The 22723-nt window shown below is 27.4% G+C and overlaps 1 long non-coding RNA gene across 4 annotated transcripts in view; it reads left to right on the forward strand.

Annotated features, from left to right (window-relative positions):
* LOC136078342 (uncharacterized) overlaps positions 1–22175 on the forward strand; it is a 24779-nt gene extending 2604 nt beyond the window's left edge. Inside the window, exons 1-5 of one of the 4 annotated variants that reach the window (XR_010637741.1) lie at positions 10774–11083; positions 20177–20312; positions 21334–21475; positions 21640–21793; positions 21907–22175. This is a non-coding gene — a long non-coding RNA (uncharacterized LOC136078342). Of the gene's footprint in view, positions 1–10773; positions 11084–12576; positions 20313–21333; positions 21476–21639; positions 21794–21906 lie in introns of those variants that run through there. The other 3 variants (XR_010637740.1, XR_010637742.1, XR_010637739.1) reach the window with 3 other exon arrangements.
* The last annotated feature ends 548 nt before the right edge of the window (positions 22176–22723 follow it).

A 22723-nucleotide genomic window follows, 5' to 3' on the forward strand; every position in this document is an offset into this window, starting at 1 on the left:
TTCTTCTGAGTCTGGACAGATTCTTTTTCCTGTTGGAACATTTAGTTTCTTTTTGCGCTTTAATATTGAAGTTCCAAGGTCTGCACAATTGTCGTTCAAATGACTAATAAATGCTTGTGAAATAAGATTTAGATCAACAGATGATCGATCCTGCAGTGGCAACCGATTAATAAGAGGTTCTTTATTACAAGTATAAATTCCACACATAGCAAAACCTGATATTAAATTTTTATTTGAAGTGTCTTTTATTAATTCCAGCACTTTTTTAGTAGTGATGGAAAGCATCCTTTTGGAAGTGTTGTTGATTTTTTACCTGTAGGTGATTCTTTCCATGAATTCAAAACAGTTTTCCATTTACTTTTTAATGGCCTAAAATAGGCAACATCTAGAGGCTGTGTCAAATGTGACGAGTTAGGAGGTAAACACACAAATACTATGTTATTTACTTTACACAGTTTTAAAACATTCTGACTAATGTGTGATAATAAAATTATCCCCAATGATAACATTTTTTCTAGTTGTTTTTTTTAGTATAGGAGGCAGATGAGCAGTAAACCACTCCTTAAATGTGATACTATCTAACCATCCATGTTTTGTGCGATTGTACCTAGTTCCATGGGGACCGTTTTCAGTCCACGTTGACCACAGATTTTCTGATTTGTAGACAACATAAGGTGGTATTGTACATCCAGCAGCGTTGCCGCAAAACATGACTTAGATATTGGACTTTGATGAGTTCATTACTTTTTCAGGGTATTTACAACCTCTACGACAAATAATTTTTTTGCGGCCTTGGTCTTCACTTAGGTTTGTTTCGTCATAGTTGTATATATTTTCTGCTGGCACATTTGTAACAATTTGGAAGTGGTTTTCAATAAACTCGCTTAAGATTTTTTCGTTAACAGCAGCGCGATTACGTTTTATATTAGCTGTCAATCGCGTGGTGAGCATAAGATATCTTTTTAAAAATAAGTCTTAGAAAATTGTTTCTAAACTGTGGAATAGTTTTGTTTTGGGAAGAGAGATAATCCTTTACAATAAATCTAAAATCCATTTCATCAACAGCGAATCCAAACTCAGACACTGCCAAGATGTGAGAAACAACAGCAGATTCTTCCAAAGCAGTAAATGTTGTAGAATGTCCTGGTTGTCCATTGTGTTTTAGCTTTAGTTTACTTAGGATAGTAGTTCTAGATATGTCAAATTGTTTAGATGCTACTCTCTGGCTCATTCTGCCTTCATTAATAGCATTAAGGCACTTTTGGAGCTTTTCTTGAGAATAATCTTCATATTTTCTGGAGTCCGGTCTCCTAGAATACATTCTTGGCATTTTCATAAGCTGAAATATAAATTAATCAATATATTTTACCAACAACAAAAATACTGTTTACAGTATAAAATGCAGTTTTTGTAAAATTATTACAATACTATTATTATGAATAAAAAATGTAAAGGAACTTTTGTGAAGAGCAATGAATATTGCAAATAGTAAGTAAAAACTAATTCAAAGCAGAAACTTACCATAATTCAAAAACAGACAAACAACAACAACAAAAAAGTCATTAACATATAATATTATATATATTAATAATATTATATTTAATGTTAATGACTTTAACTTTATTATATTTGTTATAATAATAACAATGATAATAATACATTTAATAAAGAAATAAATCATACCACCAAAATAAATAAATAAAAAGTTTATTTATTTAATATAAATAAAATGATTGAAGATTTAAATGAAATGGGGTTACTTTAAGTCCGAATTAAAGTAACCCCATTTTTACATAAAAATTAATTTAAATGTGATTAGTTATTTTTTTCTCACAGCTAAATAAAAAAATAGTTAAAAAAATATTCTAATCTTTTTACCAAAGTGTTAATCTAGCAAACTCAGAGATTTTTTATTTTTAGATTTATAAAAATTCTGTCAAGTGAATTTCACTAGCAAATTCAGTTCATTTTTGACATCCAACTTAAAGTTAAATTATTTAGTGTGCGGCAAAGGCAATATAGTTTCATAACAGAATTAGTCATATATAAATTAAAAAATAGAAAAAAACGCACCACTTTTTAAACGTTTGAACAGAAGAGACATGAAACTCAAATTTTCTGAAAGTTGATTCAAGTAGGACCGCAAGGCATAAAATAACTCCTTGTTACGGTATATATAATTAAATTTAAAACTAGTTGGTAAGTAATACTACTAATACTAATTATAGGGATTTGTGGTGTCTGTATTTAGTATTTAAATAAAATAAAAAAAATAAAAAAAGGCTTATGCAGTGGCCTAGTAAATATTATTAATATATTTAAAAGTGTAAAAAATAACAGAATAATATAGGTAATATACTAATAAAATATAAAATAAACATAAAGTATATAACATATTATTAAATACATTATAATATATAAAATAATTACTTCCGGTTTTTTTTCTTGCTAGGTAAAAAATAACAGAATAATATAGGTAATATACTAATAAAATATAAAATAAACATAAAATATATAACATCCTATTAAATACATTATAATATAAAAATCATTACTTCATTTTTTGTCTTCCTTGTTTTGCCGCAAATGTTTTTATCACATCTTAGTAATTTAAGCTCTTTGTAAGAGTAGCTTCTATGTTAAGAACTGCAAGACTTTTAAGTCTTTCTGAAGACATAGATGATCTTAAATAATTTTTTATTCTACGGAGTGTAGAAAAATACCTTTCGGTTGAACAGTTGGAGGCCAAATTACAAAGGAACATTCTTAAAGCTACATCAACATAAGAAAAAATTGTAACTAATTTTTTCTTTTATAAATTTACTCATATCTAATAGAGTTTTCGGAGGGTTGGTGGTTAATTTTAATACACTTTGAAAATGAACACATTCATTTTCAAAGGATTCATTTAGATCTTGTTTGTAGATAGTTTTCAATTTTTTTGGATCTTCACGTATTTTTGAAGGGTCTAGTTCATATATTTTTAAAATAAAGCTGTATTTAGATATTATACTGTCATAAGCAGATTTTCTTTTGTTGAGTTCGACTGTTAAATTGTCACATATGACATAAAATGTATTAATTTTAAAATTGTTTTGGCTATCAAATGTATAACCAGGATCATTGGGTTCATCAAAATGTTTTTTTCGTTTTCTTTGTTTATTATCAAATTCCGGAATTTCATTACAATCTATAAATTTTTCTTTTGCTGCGTCTTCATAGGTTTGAAATATTTCTCGTACAGATTTAAAATACAGCAACTAATGTATGCAACATAATGCAACTAATGTAAGCAACTAATGAATTATATAACTCTACTACAGTACTCAAATCTATTTGAACAGACTGTAATAGTTTACTAGTTTTATTAAATGTATGAAGTACATCATTCCAAAACTTGGTCAAAGTAGTCCCTCAGCTTCTGACCTTGTAAGTGGTTTTTGTAGTTTATTATGTTTCAAATCTAATAATGCTTTTTTCACGCCAGCCCAATTTGTTTTCAAACTATGGCAAGCATCATCTCGAGCAGACCAACGAGGATCTGAAAAACTTTTAAGAGTGGAATTATTGTATTTTTTTAATAAGCTCCAGCGATAAGTTGAAGATGAGAAATAAACATATAGGTTTTGGATAAATGAAAAAAAATTGTTTGCTTCTTCGCAACAACTAGCAGCACACATTCCAATTAGATTTAGCGAATGAGCGGAACAGGTGACAAAATCAGCTAAGGAAATAACATCTTTAATTCTTGCTTGGAGACCGGAATATATGCCAGATATATTTTTGGCGTTATCATAAGACTAGCCCCTAAGAAAACAAACATTTAAGTCATATTTCTTCAATATAGAAAATATAGCGTCAGTTAACGACTCAGCCTTATGCCCAGCATCGTCAATGAACCCATTAAAACGTTCCACTAGTTCTCCATTTGGTAATACATACCTTATAATAAAAGAAAGTGGTCAATGTGAGTTATATCTGGGGTTGAATCAATACTAATTGAAAAGTATGTTGCCGCTTTGACTTCTTTAATTATTGTTTCTAGGACTTTTTCTGACATTATACTTATGAACTGCTCATAAGTATAAAAAGATAAATATGATGTATTTCCTTTACCAGGATTCCCATATTTATTTATATGCTGACACAAAAAAGGATCATATTCTGCAACTAATTCCATTGCCATAATAAAATTACCACTATTAGCAACAGAAGATTTATACTTTTCTTCAGTTCCTCTAAATGGTAATCCATGACTAGCTGATGACTTCACTACAGAACATACTCGAGTTAGCACATTAATCCAATAACTTGTCTCTATTTTTAATTGACGAGTAATTGTAGTGTCTATTCGGCCTAAATCAGTTGCCCGTTGTTTCATTTTGTATACACAAATTTTATGTCCTTCTAAATTTTCATGTTTTATCAATTTTTCTGGATATTTCCAATTTGATATTCCTTTTTTAGAAAAAACAGTCTTGTTTTCAAACATATTACAAGGGATACAATACACTGATCCATTTGTTTCTGAGTAGGATAAATAATCTCGTTGGCATGTCTCTCCATTGACTAATACAGTTTTAAACCAATCTTTATTTAAGTACCTATTAAAAGTGCGATGACCTCCGGATTTATGTACAATGAGATACTCTTTTTTGGAATGTGTAAAATCTGCATTTATATTTTGGCTGAATCCATTTCTACAAATATAATCTCTTGTTTTCTCGTCTAAATTCCACAATCCTGGGTCAGAACTAAAATTTCCACAAATTAAAAAAAAACAATAATTAATAATAATCACTATTTGCTATACCTATATGGCTATATGTTACAAATTTAAGTAATTTATTCTCTAATAATCTATTTAATTGATATTTATTTTTTTTAAACAACATTTATTGGTTAGGTTTAATTTTAAATTTTACTAATTTTACATAGGAGATTTACACAAGTCAACAAAGATAAATAACTAACATTTTATAAAAATTGTATATACTATAAAGAAATATTTTAAAATATTGTGAAATTACTCACCCTGAAATATCACTGGAATCTGGTTTATGTAAAACATCGATATCCAGATTAATATTTCCAGTCTTATTGAGTGATACTTGACTACTTGTTTTCTTGGACAATATAACAGACTCAATTTCACTAAGTGCCTCTTCATTTTCTTTCTTGTTACTTCTAAAACGACAATAAAAATTTAAATTAATAAAATACTGAAACATATTCTTTTAATAAGATCTCAGGCTAGTTTTTAAAACAATTAGGCACAATTGAAAATACTGGAATTTTAATTTATTTTTCATACAAGGTTGGTTCCAGTCAGCAATTATAAAATGCCAACATTATTTATAAATATGTAACTTATTATTACAAAGGAATATTTTAAAACATATGAAATTACTTACAATGGAACATCACTGGAGCCTGCTTTATGTAAATCATTAATATTTCTAGTGTTGTGGTGTGATACTTGACTACTTGTTTTCTTAGACAATACAACAGACTCAATTTCACTTGGTGATCCTTCATTTTCTTAATTTTTTTTAAACCAACAAAGTGTATAATGAAGTTATTATATTAATGTAATTTTAACTAAAGTAATATTAATTATTTTAAAAATGTATTAAATGTAACTAGAGAGCTAGATTATAAAAGATAAAACTAATAACCGACAGTTGCTAAAAACACTTACCTTTTATTTCTTGTTTTGAAAAAAAATCAAATATTTTTGGAAGTTTTGAAATATTATTTTCAATTTTCAGTTTTCATTTTTTGTTTGCAGCTCCGCTAAGTTTGTTTTTTTGATTCATTATATATCAATAATAAATATATTAATTATAACTATATAAGTATAATATATTTTACCGTGACTGTGGTCGCCGCTATACTCATCTATGACGGAGGCCGAAATAATATTCCCAGATTGGGAAACAAATAACAATTTACAATATTGTACAATTATCAATTACCTAATATTTAGTATTTTGTATTATAATATTATTTTAATAATAATAAAGTTTATAATTTTTCCGAAAACTTTTTATAGTCTCCATAAAAACTTTGGCGTCCCCTTGACATATTCCAGAGGGGGCTATTGCCCCTCCAAACCACCCCTTAAATACGGCCCTGTATATATATATATATATATATATATATATATATATATATATATATATATATATATATATATATATATATATATATATATATATATATATATATATATATATGTATATATATATATATATATATATATATATATATATATACATATATATACATATATATGTATATACATATATATATATATATACATATATATATATATATATACATGTATATATATATATATATACATATATATATATACATACATATATATATATACATACATATATATATATACATACATATATGTGTATATATACATATGTATATATACATATATATACATACATATATATATATATACATACATATATGTGTATATATACATATGTATATATACATATATATACATACATATATATATATATACATACATATATGTGTATATATACATATGTATATATACATATATATACATACATATATATATATATACATACATATATATATATATACATGTATATATATATATACATATATATATATATATATACATACATATATATATATATACACATATATATATACATATACATATACATTTTTGCCCTGGTCTTTCTGCGTGTGGTTTTGCACTGGCTCCTTTTCTTTTAGCAACTGAATATGTTACCCATAAGCAACACCCTTTTCTCCTTCAAGGCCTCACCTGCTATTTTATGAATTTGAAAGTACTTAGTGAGATAGTGTAAGTATGTTTATTGAGTTTTAGATGGAAAGATTGGATTACTGAAGTTGTATCCAGAGTATAAAAAAATCTTTATTGAGTGAACTAAAAGTAGACTAAGTTAATTCGTTAGTTGTGCAAGCATGGTGTGCAGCATATTGTGCAAGCCTTTTTTTTTGCGAAAGAATGACTAAAGAAAAGCTTGGCGTTTTACTTAATCAAGTGATAACTTCTTCATTGGATTTAATATAAATTATGAAATATGTTGTTAAATTAATCTTAAAAGAAAGTTTCAAATGAATATTTTGATAGAATATGATTTTTCATTTAAATGATTTGATATGAACATGTAAAAAAAAGTTTTTGTTACTTGTAAAATGCCATATTTCATCAGGACAGAATATTACAGTTTTTTGAATATATTTTTAGAGTCACCTGACATTTAGGCATCAATATATTCAAACAGTTTTTTTGAGCAATTTTTCTCAACCTGAAGTTTGTTCAGTGACACAGTGTTTTTTTAACTAACAAAACCCTAACAACATTTGTTTGTTAACAACATGTTTAACAATATGAACACTAAAATTGATAGAATTTCTAAGTGGTTTAAATTTAACAACCTATAAGTTAGCACCAAAAAAATAAAAAGGGTTCTCTTCTAACCAGCTTCAAAAAAAATTTATTTAATTGTTACGCCTCTAAGTATTAATTAGATATTATTGAAGCAAAGTAATGTTGCGACAGTATTGAAGCAAAGTAATGATGCGACAATGTTGAAATAATGTATCCAAAATTTTAGATACTTATATAGATATTAATCTTAAGCCGGAAAAATCACGTTTAAAATCTAAATAGAAAATTGTCAGAGCATTGTATAATAATACAACTTAAAAAGTTTTTTAAATAAAATATAATTCAATTATTTTACTCGTTTATTTATTGTCATTTTAACTAATATGCTAATACTGTTTGGGTCAAGGTCATTAAAAGTTTTAAAGATCAGCTTAATTGTTAACAGATGCATACTTTTGTCTTGTTAACTAGAACTACCCCCCCCCCCCTACCTCGGTGTATTAAGCACCGAAGAGTATAATCTTAAATAAATTTGTGAAAAAAACTATACATGGGTTTCATATGCGCTGTACATATAAAACACATGACCTTACAGTATTGTTTATTTTTACCACAACTTAAATTATATAAATAGTATTTTCAATGAAAAAGCGCATGAATAATCCTTAACACTACATTGTCAACAAATTTAATTGGTTTTAATAAATTTTGTTAGCCTGTTTAAACAGATTTGTAATAATTAATTTTAGAGAAATTATCCAACATAAATTTTAACTATAAAATTTGAGTTGGAAAAATTTGTATTGTGAAAAAACATTTTAATACACTGTGTTTTTGCAAGAGAGAAACATTAAAATAAGCACAAAAAAGTTTTTTGACTTGTACCCAGCGTAATTTTTTTTGTAAGAATATAGTGTGAAATTGTTTCTTTTTTAGTGTGACTTTACAGTAGTATTTCAGTGTTATAATTAATATATGCCACGAATGTTTGGTGACGGTATTCCGCCTACTCGGCTACTTTTTTTACTATTCGGATACTGAAAACCAGATTTTAATGGAAAAAAACGCATAAAAAAGTGTTACATATAGATTTTTTTTTTTTTTTTTATTATAAAAAATAATTAGCATATTTAATACTTAAAATCTATAAATAGAAAGTTATAATAAAAAACTTTTACCGTTTGATGATAGCTAATTTCATAAAATATATATACTTTCGGAAATAGCTGTTTACTATTTACACTACCACCCCCAGATGATAATTTTTTTTAGCATATTCAAATTAAAGAAAAACGCTCACAGTATAGTTAACATATGCACTTAAACGAAGTAGGCTGAAATGCTCAAATATTCGGTATTCAGCAAAAATCACTATTTGTAGCATCTCTAATATATATACATATATTAGAGATATAATCAATCTTTGTCAAGCACTGATTGTTCATAGGCAGATGAATTTGTTAACGCAGTTGCAAGTCTTTTCTCCATCTCTACCTTGGTTATATAATATCTTGTGGTAGTACGAATTAATTATGGATTTGATATTTGGCATTTCATGAGCAGCTTGTTTTAATAGTATTTCGATAAATATATTGCAAAGTTTGTGACCATATTATATAACCAAAGTACAGCTGACGAAAAAACATGCAACTGTGATATCAAATCCATCTGCCCCATGAACAATCAGTGCAAGACAAAGACCATAGTTTATGCAACCACCGTGTCGTCAAATAAACCTGACTACAAAGAAAAAGTATATCTAGGCTTATGTGAAACTCCGTTTAACTCTTAGTATACTAATCACCTAAAATTCTTTTGCATTAATAAATATAAAAATGATACTGAGTTATCTAAAGAATATTCGGACATAAAAGCCAAAATGTCTACACCTTAAATTAATTGGAAAATTGTAAAACGTTGCAAAGCTTACAACTCCTAGTCAAAAATCTGCAATCTTTGCTAATATGAAAAATGGCTCATTTTAATATATATATATATATATATATATATATATATATATATATATATATATATATATATATATATATATATATATATATATATATATATATATATATATATAAATTAGTAAAAAGCACTTATCTAACTTTTTTCTTCAACTTTAAGTTTCACCATTGCTGGATCATCAGGAAGAGTTCTCTTCCTAATGTCTTGAGCAACGCAATAGCCATAAATGTGAACATATTTGAAAGAAAAACACGGTATTTTTAATCTTGACATGTTTCGTAGTTAACATACTACATTTTCAAAAGATAAAATTACAATTTAAAACTGGATATAAATATTAAATGAAAATTTGAAGCCATTACAGAGAAATAGTAACAGACAAATAAAATTGTTACAAACCAATACAAATTATAATACAAATTATGATACCGTAAATAGCAAAAAATAAGTAAATAAAAAACAGTAAATAAAAAACAAAATAACAGCAAAAAAAAAACAACTAGATAGACAAATTTATATTATAATGAACAGTTTGTTTATTTAAAGATGGGTTTTCTCATTTAATATGGAATGCTTCTTTAATTTTCAATTTGTTTTTGTTAGAAGCAGTATCCAAAATTTTAAAACAACTATAGTTACTTAGATTTTTACAATTAACAGATAAAATTAAATGCTTATAAACATTAGATTGTTTGTCACTTGTAAGATGCTCATGAATCCTTTTTGTTAAGTGTCTGGAGGTTTCTCCAATATAACTGGCATTACATCCAGCACAAGAAAATTTGTAAACAACATTGGATTTGAGCAGCTTAGGAAGTGGATCTTTTATACATAAACTGTTTTGTAATTTGTTGGTAGTGAAAATTAAATCAATTATAACATCTTTACAATACTTTGTAATGATTTTATTAACTTTAGATTTAGTAAAATGTGAGTAAAAACCTATAAATGGAAGGTTATAATATCTTATATTATGGTTATCAATACTATTTATCACAGATGGATTTAACTTTTTATCAACAAATAATTTAATTTCAGTGTCGATTATTATAGGTGGATATTGGTTATTTTTTAAAACATTAGATAGATTTTTTATGTCCTTATCAAATTCTAGCCATGTGTTGTTGATTTTATACGTTCTATCAATTAAACAACGTATAAGACTAATTTTATAACAATAGGGAACAAAACTGGAAAATTTTAGTAAAAAGCCAGTATATGTTTTTTTGTGATAAACTGATGTGGAAAGCGAAACAGACTTATTGATAAAAACATCTAAAAATGCAATTTGATAATATTGTTCTTTTTCCATAGTAAATTTTAAGTTTTTATGTTGTTTATTAAGATGTGTGAAAAATAAAACCGCGTCCCACATGGGCTCCGCGTGGGTTCCGTGTGGGATTGATGGGATTTACATGGGACGGATTTTTCCATGTGGTATCCGTATGGAAATTTGTCACCTTAAACTCATGTGGGTAATCCCACATGGGTTACATGTGGGAACCATATGGTATTTACACAGATGGGAAATCCCACGTGGGTTTCGTGTGGGATTTGCATGGGAATTAATTTGAAAGCTGGAAACTGAAAAAAAAACTTTTAAAAAAAACTAAAAAAAATTTTTAAATCGACATTGCATTGCGTTACGTTTACATTGTGTGAAAATATTTTATATTAATATAGAGAATGACAAGCAAGTATGTAAGTACCACGAATAAGGTTTATCTTTCTTTATAGAAATAAGATTAAGATTTGTGCAAATAGACGTATTATTAGGATAATATAATAGTTATTTGAATATAGATCTTGAGTAAATTATTTGTAAACAATTAACTGATGCAAGTTGAAATGTTGTCAAAAACCAATCTTGCATGCATGGGACACTGCAGTGTCCCATGCATGCAAGATTGGTTTTTGACAACATTTCAAAAAAATGCAGGTTTGAAAGTCAAAGAATTCCCAATTTTCTTTATTAAAAAAAGAAAAAATAGGATGGAGATGGGTTTCTGTAACTTTTTTTATGCTCCAAAACTTTTAACTTTAGATATAATAAGGTCCTTTAGACTTAAGGGACTTACGAACTACATTTAGGAACAAAAACAGGATATTTACAGAAACTTTTCAATTTTTAATCTGGAGTACCACAGTGTAATTGGGAATTTGATGCAAGTCTCTGGGTCCAGTATTCAAAGTAATATGATCTAAAGTAATATATAAATTAAATAAAATGCTTTAAAATGCATGCAGTTATACATATAACTCCTGATAGTTAACTATATGTATATCTAGTTATACATAAAATTTATTATATAAACTTATTTTTTAAGGTAATGCTTGAACAAATTAGTACCAATTAATTCAAATTCAAAATTTAGTTAAAGTTCAAGTTAAAGTTCTTATTTATTCATTGTTTTTGTTAATTTTATATTTATTTGTTCAAATTTATCAGTACTATTTTTTACTTCAGTAAGAATGTTTATCATTGTTGAACGTGATTTTATTAGTAACTTAATTTTATTTTCAACATATTTTGACAACGCCCTTTATATTTTAAATGATGACAGCTTTACTTTTCTATTGGTGTTAAATTTATTACGTTTCAATAACTCAGATCTTAACTGAATTATTGTAAGCTTTGTAGGGGTTTGTTGTATATCAAATGGTGTTGTAAATAAAATAAAAATAATATATATATATATATATATATATATATATATATATTTATATATATATATATATATATATTAGTAGAAAATCACTTAACTAAATTTTTTTCCATTTGACACTGTGTTTCATCAACAAAAATTCATCAGAAATCTGATGAATCTTTGTTGATGAAACACTGTGTCAAATGGAAAAAAATTTAGTCAAGTGATTTCCTGATAATGTATAATTGCTCTGTTCTTTTAAGAACATTAAGCACTCTATTGTGTAGAATACTTTTTAAAGTTGTTTAAATATATAAATATATATATATATATATATATATATATATATATATATATATATATATATATATATATATATATATAACATTAAAACAATAAAATTGATACAAATTTTCACTTTAAAACGAATACCATTAACATTGTGATGATAATAGCATTAGGAAACTAGTATTTATGTATTATTATTATACTATAAATAAATAGTTTTTTAATTCATTTTATAAAATAGAGACTGACAACTGATAATTAATGGAAATAAATACAAATTATAAAAATCATGTAAACTTCATTTATTATTTCTAAATACTATATTAATGTTAGTCTATAAAGTTAAAATCAATTTAGAGCATTGTTACTAGTTCTTTTGCAATTCGCACTTCCACTTCTGTCTCACAAATTTATAAAATAGGTGGTCAAAGCTTGCTCAATAGGTAGGTTCTCAGCATAACAATGCTTTTTTCTTACACTTCCTAAAGAGAAATATGGCAAATTGATTACTTATTTTACCTAAATTATAGGGTCATCTATGCATAATGATGTCAGATGATGACCCGTTTATTGAACACCTTCACCCTTTATCAAACTCAGTCAATTTTTTGCTATCTCCCATTGAAAATGATGTCAGTTTTTGTTATCATATTATGATGGTATATCTGAATTGTTAATATAATATAAAAAATGCATATACCATCAATTTTTTTCTGGTTCAATTATACATTTATTCTCAACAGTACTAAAAGTAAAAAAAACAAACATAAATTGTTCTTTCAGATAAGCAAGCTAATTTCTGAATTTAAATTGTTTTTCCTATGATCCTCTACAGTTTTAAGCAACAAAAGCAAGAAGTTTTAGACCACATTGTTGGTGTAAATACCTCTAAAACCTGCTCATAGCTAAAATGAATTGTTTTACTTTTTTTTTAAATAAAATATTTTTTTTTTTAATTCAATTTTTTAATTGACATTATTTTGGTCTCAACATCCCCTCCCCATTGTCAATTATTGTTAAACTCACACTGCCCTTCTATCTACTGGCATCATTTATGGATGATCCCATAGCGTAAATACTATATATATAGTATTTATATAGTATTGTCAAGAACTAATATACTGACTAATAAAACCATGTATTTATACGTATTAAATATTTCCTCGACGATGAGTTTTTTTTCTTTACACGAATCCAAACACTTATAATTGTAATTATAAAGCATAATTATTGCTTAAATATTACGTGCCAAAATTAACGTAAAAAACACGTCTTTTGGACAGTTTATGGGGACCAAAAAGTCACCTAAATATCACGCGCCAAAAGTAACGTGAAAAACGCGTCCATAAATCACGTGAATTGGTCATTTTATGGGGACCAAAAAGTCACCTAAATATCACGTGCCAAAAGTAACGTGAAAAACACGTCCATAAATAACGTGAATTGGTCATTTCATGGGGACCAAAAAGTCACCTAATTGTCACGTGCCTAAATAACGTGAAATTCACGTTTTTGTCACGTCGCTGTGCCTACTGGGGCAATTCATCTTTATGATACAATAACAATATCAGAAAAAAAAAAGTATAGTAATGACCCACTACAATAATAATAAATATTGTATTGTAATTCATCTTTATAATAGAATAACAATTTATTGTTATAGTAATAAAAAAAACTATTGTAATGTCAAAACTTAGTCATGCGACCAGAAATAGAATCAATAATCATGTATTATTTGTACTCTATTTCAATAGGATACAACTAATATATGATTATTGATTCTATTTTATTTTTTGAATATCACTTTTCCTAGTTGCAAACTTTATATAGCTCTATAAAAGTGAGTTTTATTTGACCAGTTTTTCTTTTACTGCTGGGGATAGATATGTACATATCAATACCTATCAACGCGCTCCCCATGAATTTAATATTCGTTAAATGACTGCTAAAAACGATTTTCTCGTGCCCTCTAAATTTCTAGTGCCCAAATAATAATAAATGTGTGTGAAAATGAATCTAAATTCTTTAAAATACAATAGCTATTGCATTTTGAAGTTGTAATACAATACACCACAATATTTATTATAACTGCTTTATCCTCAAAATAACGCAATAGTTATTGTAGTTGTTTTACATCACAGCAATACGATACAAAGTCTTAAAGATTTCGATGTATTGTTAGAACAAAAACAATACAATGGTTATTGTAACTGTTTTTCATCTCAGCAATACAATAACGATAAATGTTTTAATTACATCTCTATTATTACAATACAATATTATTGCATTGTAATGTGTTATTGTATTGTAATAAATAAACACTTAAAGGTTAAAACTGTACTACATCCCAGCTAATTGTGTTTGTTAAATTTTTATTTAAACTAAATTCAAAACAAAACAACACTTTTTTATTTCAATAAAATTACAATGTAGTTTTTAAAAACAAGTTTTAAACTCCAAATAAAGAAAAAAAAATGAAATACCCAAAAAGATTTTTATTAGAATGGAAAGTATAAATTAATTTGCATTTTGTTCACTACCTTGATATAAAGTGTTGAATATTTTTTCTGAGGTTGTTTTTTTTTGAGGAATTTGAGGCAAAAACGTATGGTAAATATTTTCAAACGTTTTTTTGTGGTCTATAATTAGAATAAAGCAGGTAGATTCTTTAATTCCGCGTAATCTGTATACATTTTAATCAAGTAAAAAATTTGAAAATGTATTTCTAAAATTTTGAAAATGTATTTCTACTATTATTATAAAAAGTTAAGACTTAGCTACCGTGTATGGGGGTGACTATGAAAGCTTTTTGAACATTTTTGCATCACGAAAGAAAACTGTTTGCCTAATCATTACCATTTTTTTTTTTTTGCAACAGAACATTATAATTATCAGCTTTCTGTAAAACATGTAAGCCTAATCAACACTATGAAGTAAATACCTTTCTGGTTTTACACAAATATATACGTATTTCCGAGAAGGGGTGAAAATGAACAGCCAATTTGGGGTGACATTGAAAACTACATACCGTTTTCATATCCTAGATTAAGGCTGTATTACAATAATATAATGGGGGAGATACTGTTAAAGATCAAACAGATAACAGAAAGTTTATTTAATATGGAACTATATTTTTTTTTAATTAAGTTCATGCTAAAAAATTAACATACTACTTTTAAAACCTAGTTTTTTTAATATATCTACATGTATCACAATATTTACAAAGCTATCCTACATAAAACAGGACGTTAACTATCACTATCCTTCATTTTCTCAAATGATTCACACATGCTGCATTCAAAGTTGATATTTTCAATATTGAGTTCATAAAAATAATCTTTATCATAAATGAGGCCACAACACTGGAGGTGATATGGTTTACTGCAATTGTCGAATTGAATCCATACATCATCGCTTAACTCTACCCACTTTTTGTTACATAAAACACAGTAGCAATTACTATCTATGTTGTTGTTAAGCACTGTTGAACTTGATGGCATTCACTTTTCTAAACAATGAATTCTTTTACCTGGTTCACCTTTAGACTACGTGGTTTGCGTTTTGCAGGTGGATTTGCACCTAATTCTAGATTATTTTTTAAAATATCTAAAACTGATTCGTTAAAAATCTTTATGGTGTCTTAACCACCAGGATCTTTATATTTTCCTGGAAGGCGTTTTATAACCTCTGTTTTGCCCATAGGGTAGATCCCCGTTGCTCAAAATCCGCTAATCAATGCTTCTGGCCGCAAAGTTTTATTCAATTTATTTAAAAGCGTAGGTAGGTGTTCCTTTGGGATTTCTCATTTGATACGACTTTCTACTCTCCGCTTTAAAAGAATACTCCTCCGCGACTGCTTTAATCCCCTAAATACAACAACATCTAGTCTTTGACAGAGATGAGTTACATGTAAACTTGATGTTAAGTTGAATTGTGGCTTTAATAACTTCAGGAGAAAAATATTAACCAAGATTATCCCCAATCAACAATGTTGTTCCGGCTTTTGAAATAGCAACAGGTAAGTATACTTCCATAAACCATCTAGTAAATGTTCTACTATCAAACCACCCATTTGGAGTGATGTCATAAACAGTTCCAGATGGTCAATCTTGAGTCCAACCCTGGTAAAGATTCTTTGCTCTATAAGCAACCATGGGCGGCAAAAGCTCTCCGACAGCATTGCCAGAAAACATTAAACTGGTCGACTGCTTTGAATATTCTTGTTTTTTTTCAACACGTCTCCTATAGCCACGACGAACAATAACGGATTTGGACCCAGGATTGTCTTTTATATTGGTCTCATCATAGTTGTAAATATTTTCTGGAGGTATATCTTTTAACTCAAGGCACAAGTTATCAAAATATTTGTTAAGGGTTTCTTCGTTTACCACGGCTTTACTATGTTTCACATTGTCTGCAACACTATTTGTTAAACAATGTCTCTTCATAAAAGACTGAACCAAATCTACCCCAGGCATATTATTTTTGAATTGAGCGTCATTTATCTTCATTTTATCACAATAAGATTTGACTAAAAGTCTTATGTCCAACGAATCAAATGGTACTCTCCAGTCAGGAACATACCGAAGTAATCTTTCATGGGGGAGGGGAGGGGGGCGATTGTATGTATTTTTAGCCAACAAGAGACACATAAAAAAAAAAGTCTCAATTTTTACAATTTGCAAACTATAGTTCCAAACTTGCTAAATGTGCCAACTCTTAAAAGTTGCTTATATGACAGCTTTGGGGGTATGACACCCCCTACACCCCTCGTTCGGGACGGCCCAGTCTCTAGTCAGTCATATGAATAATTGTTTGGACAAATAAATTTTCGGTTTTACTATCAAGTCTGGTCTGTTCGCCATGCTTTTTCGGAACTTGATCCTAAAGCTTTCATTTTTTATGTAATTTCCTAATGGAATATTGTACATTTTTGAAGCCTCGTGGATAGAGTATATAATAAATAGAGTATATAATAGCATAAAATATGGCCAGAATTTGAGATTTTTTAAAATAAAATCTCAAATTCTGGCTATATTTTATGTACTGCTTCACCATTTAGTAAAACTAATACTGGTGTTCATTTTCACCTCGCTGTTGATAGATCACGGTACTCTATCCACGGCGAAATTTTATTGTGTGACATTTAAAATGTCTTCTTTATTAAATAAATAAAACATTTGAAATGTATTAGGGTCCTGCGAATCCGAAATTTTGATTTCGAATCGAATCTCGAATCGAATCTAATGAAATGACGAATTTCGAATCGAATCTTGAATCCGAATCTCGATTTAAAAACAAACTATTTCACAAAACATGTATTTATTTAAATTTCAGCATAATCAATTGGTAGGCCAGTCATGCCTATACCATCAAAAAAACTAAGAAAAAACTTTGTCTTGTTTGCTCTTGCCAAGATTAGTTTTTTACTATTGGCAGAAGTGAACGACAGTCTTTTATTGCAAAGAACTTGACCACCAACTGAGTTAACTAGCACAATTGGATGATTGAATTGACAAAAAATCTCTAGCAGTCTTTCTTAGCAAAGGAATCTTTTCTTCATGCGCTTTCCAAAAGTCCAGTGATGAGTCTGATGAACCAAGTAAAAACACTGCAAACAGCTCAAACTCTTTGGTTAATTTATTAGCATTTTCTTCTTTAATAACATGATTTTTTTTCTTTCAGAATTTTAGCGTTTGACAGTACTCTGTGAAGCAAAATAGACTTCCCAGCAAAAGGTTTATTAACTTGAGCTTCAACTTTAACAGAAATTGGTTCTACTTTTTTCTCTGCTTTTGGCTGTGCACAGACAGCTTCTAAGTGACGTCGAATTGTTGTCTGTGCAATGTCGATTTCAGTTTGATCCAATGAAAAACGTGAGTCTAGATATGTGGTTGTAACATAAATTGTATTTGTCAGATCAAACCTTTCAGTCAACTCAGTAAAGCATCTTTCAACTTTTTACAGTGAACGGCCTTGTACGCATTCAACTCGTTTTTTAAGTCTTTTATGCAAGGTAAAACTAAGCTTATTTCCACTTTCATATCGACAAACAAATTAGCTGTTGCCTCAGCTATTAATTCTAGAACTATTAAACATTCTTTTAAGATCTTCTACTTTTTTACATCTTCTTCATGTAGCATATTCAGCCAAAACCATGGAAACAGCAACTCTGTTTTTATTTGTCCAACCAAGTAGTTTCACTGTACTGCTGAACCTTGTCTTACAGTCATCTGGAGGGGTTGTTATTTTTAATCCTTCCGATTTTTGAACTTTGTTTAATGCGGCCAAGCCAAAACTTGAACTTTGAAAAAAACGGTAGATTTTTTTGGTAGCCTTTATCACTTATGTCAGAGCAGGTTGAGATTCCAATGAGCATTTCAAAATACTTTGTAAAACATGAGCTGCATAGGGATTCGATTCTATTTCCATAATACAAGCAGCACAAGACATAGCATTTATTGTATCAGTAGTCGCATAGAATATGTCCAATTTGAATTTATCAACTTGCGAGTTGACAATTTTTGCAGTTATTTCTGAAATTTCTATGGCTTCTTTTATTTTATTACATTTTATTTTATTTTATTACATTTTATTTATTACATTTTACATTTACATTTTATTACATTTTATTTTATTTTATTACATTTTATTTATTACATATTATTTTATTACATTACATATTATTTTATTATTTTATTTTAAGTTTATTACACTAATGCAGTGTTTGTGTAATAACCACTTGGCACAAATATAATGAAGTGTAATCACAAGAAAATTAAACTGATTTAAAGCTTTCTAGTGATCAAAGGTGATGTTACGTTTTCCAATTTTCTCTGTGGCAATTATTGTTTCTTGTTTGATTAAAGCATCTTCATACAATTCATTCAGTCTGCGAGATAGCGAACTTGTGTCCGGTGGCACTCAAGTTCGTTATCTCGCTATCACCCAAGTTCAAATGTTTCTTTCAAGTTATTTTAAGGATTCAATTTGAAAGGATTCGAAATAAAAAAGGTTCAAAATCAAATTTTGAACCCTATATAGATTCGCAAATCTGATTCGAATCTCGAAGATTTGCTGGGCCCTAAAATGTTTACAATAATAATTATTAAAAAAAAAAATTTTGTTTAATTTATTCATAAAAGTTTACTTAGTTTAAAGCTTAATTTTTAGTTCATAAAGGTATTAATAACACCTGTATATTGTACATCACTTGTGTCATTAGATATAAAGTTTTATATATGACTACTTAGTAGTCTACTACAATGGCATTGTAGTTGTTAGAAGCTGATGTTTTACATTTTAAATGTTTTTTTTTGTTTAATTTTTTTTTGTGTTTGGTTGTGAAACTATATCTACTAATTAGTAGATATGGTTTAATAACACCAATTTTTGTACACAGTGTTAATATGTTAACATATTAACACAGTGTACAAAAATTGATGTTACTAGAATCTAAATTCTAACTATGTAGAGCTTTCTAATATTTTCAGAAATTTTATAATAAGGCCAATGACGAGTCTATAATTATTGATTGAACTATGAGATCAATAAATAATCATTAAAAACAAATAAAATCAAAAAACTCAATTTAAATCATGATTTTTATTCGTCCTATTGAAATCATGACTTAAGTCAATTTAAATCAATTGATTTAAAACAATCAATTTAAATCAAAACAACTCTGTATATATTCCATCTTTCTGAGGCAGAAGGATATTATTCTTGGTTTTATTAGTTTTTTATTGATTTTATTGGATATCGTCCGTATTTTGTTTGGGTGTAACTAACAGTTAACAACTTTAATCTTATACATTAACTTTAGTTATAACTTAATTATTAATGAATTGATTTATAGATTTTTATAGCAATGCAAGATTGAACTTAGCAAAATAATAAACTTCTGCTCTGCAAAAAAGGAACACAACGAAAATGATCAGCAAAGATTGAAGAGACAAAAAATTGTGTATATCTTGGTGTAGATGATTCTTCAGGTTATTTTAGTAATGATTTATCCTCAATTTTATATAATAATGCAAAAAATATTAATAAACTTTGGGATTTTTCTGTAACTCCAAACTCTTTGCAGAAGTTTAATGTTTGCTCTGAGAAGTTGAATGAACAAAATTTATTAAATAGTAAGTTTTAATTCAAAAGTCTTTTTGTCCGATGATTGGAATCTTTATTCATAGCTTTAACTTTTACAATTTTTTAAAGACTTTTTCATATATTACGGTCAATAAGTCAGAGTTTTAATTAATATTTTATTGTGCCATAATTAACATATCAAAGCTTACAAAAACTTTGAAATCCATTTGAAATCAACTCTTAGGAAAGAAAACATAGTATTCATATGAGTTTAAAGTTTTAACAGTTGCCAATGGTTCATTATTATTTATTATATAAATGTTAATTTAGATTTATCTAATAGACTAAGGTAATACAATATTTATACAGATAATTTTTAAAAGTTGCATTATTGTTAATATTCAGAATAAATATTATTAAATATATAAATGTTATATAATATATTATATAATATAAATATATAAATATTATATAATATATTATATAATATAAGTATTATATAATATATTTAAAAAAAATTATTTACAAACGTTGGAAAAACATTGTTTTAATGTGAATTTTTTTGTTTGTATCTCAAACGTTCGTATCTCAACGTCTGTATCTCAAATAAACGTAAACGTTTGTATCTCAAACGTTTGTATCTCAAATAAACATAAACGTTTGTATCTCAAACGGTCTGTATCTCAAACGTTAACGAGAACTGTTTTGTGTCAGTGCCATTGAATGCACATCAGCAAATTCCATAGTTCATAAAAATATTATGAATCTATCAGCAAGTATATATTGTTATCATTAAAAATTTGCTCCTCTGTCTTAAATTTTATTTGCTTTATTAGTGATAGTTGTATTTACTTTCATAAATTCTAAATGTTATATGTAATTTGTTCTATAGTTTCTTAAGAATATTATTAACTTTATTGTTTCAAGATATAAGTGTTGAACATAATTAGAATGGGTAACAAAGATATGCCAATTAATGATTTGCCTAACAAAGTGTCATTGCCACTAAAAGCAGTATTTAAGTACTCTAGAAGAAAAATTAAAAGACAAGAAAATACTTAAGCAAATGGTAAATATTTTTTTATGATTTGTTTATGCATTAGGTATATTTTTATACAAATTATGTACCTTAAACAAAATGTTCTTTGAAGGTTTTTTGTAAATGAGATTTTATGTTAGTTTAAGTCTATCCAAAAGTACTTTTAATTATTGCGAGGTTGTATATTTTTACAGGTTAATTATTTAGGACAAATTGAACTTAAAGACGAAGGAGATTGTATATGTTATTTGCTAAGAATAGTTTTTAAAAATGGTCTAGCTGTAAAATTAAACTATGCGGGGAGAGGACAAAAAATAGGAAAAATGTTGAATGCATATGTTGCTATTGGTTAGTGGTTTAGAAAAGTTATTTTTTCAGTTTCAATTTTGCATTACACAATTACTTTCAATTTCTTATGTTTCTTTGGTGCATTAATAAACAAACAACTAATTTTTTTGCAGAAGTTGTGAAGTCAAATAAGCATGGCTTATGCAGACATGTGATAGAGATGGTAAAAGAAAAGATGATTGTTGTCGGCGCCAAATATCATTAACTAAACACGATTCAATAACAAGTAGCTTAGCCAATATCGAAACTCCATAAATTTTATTGGAAATTTTTTTATTTAAAACTCAATGTGTTAGTTTTTGGTTTATGTTTGGTGTTTGCAATATGTATATTTAAAGAGAAATTATGTAAATTAAATAAATTGTTATACTTGTATCATAAATTTTTGTTTTTATTTCTCTATAAATTTTAATTTAGCGATGCAAATCATCTATTTGTAACAACGATCTAATGTTACTTGAAACGTTAGGCCGATATACAACATTCGTTGTTGAAATTCAGTATATAGCTAATTTATAATAATATTTGCCTAACGTTTTATACAATATTGACCCAATGTTACATAGGATATTGGGTCGATGTTGTATACAGCGTTAGGCCAATGTTGCAGACAATTTTGGGCCAATGTTGTATACAACATTGACCTAACGTTCTATACAACGTTATTTAGAAAAAGAGTTTCCAAAAATGTTCTAATAAATACAACTAAGAAGTTTTTAAAATTATTTTTTTTAAACTTTAAAATATAAATGTGAAGAATTAAAAAGATGCAATTTAGTTATCTGTTTAAACGATGAAATGCTTTTTAAGTCTTTAATACTTTTATTTTGGAAATGACTCCACATTGATAAACAACGGTCCGTAGTTAAAAAACTTGACTGCTGAGATTTTATTTTCTCTAAATGATAGTTGTAACTGATTTAAGAACGC

The sequence above is a fragment of the Hydra vulgaris genome, chromosome 03 (genome assembly GCF_038396675.1).
Source record: "Hydra vulgaris chromosome 03, alternate assembly HydraT2T_AEP".
Lineage (NCBI taxonomy): Eukaryota > Metazoa > Cnidaria > Hydrozoa > Anthoathecata > Hydridae > Hydra > Hydra vulgaris.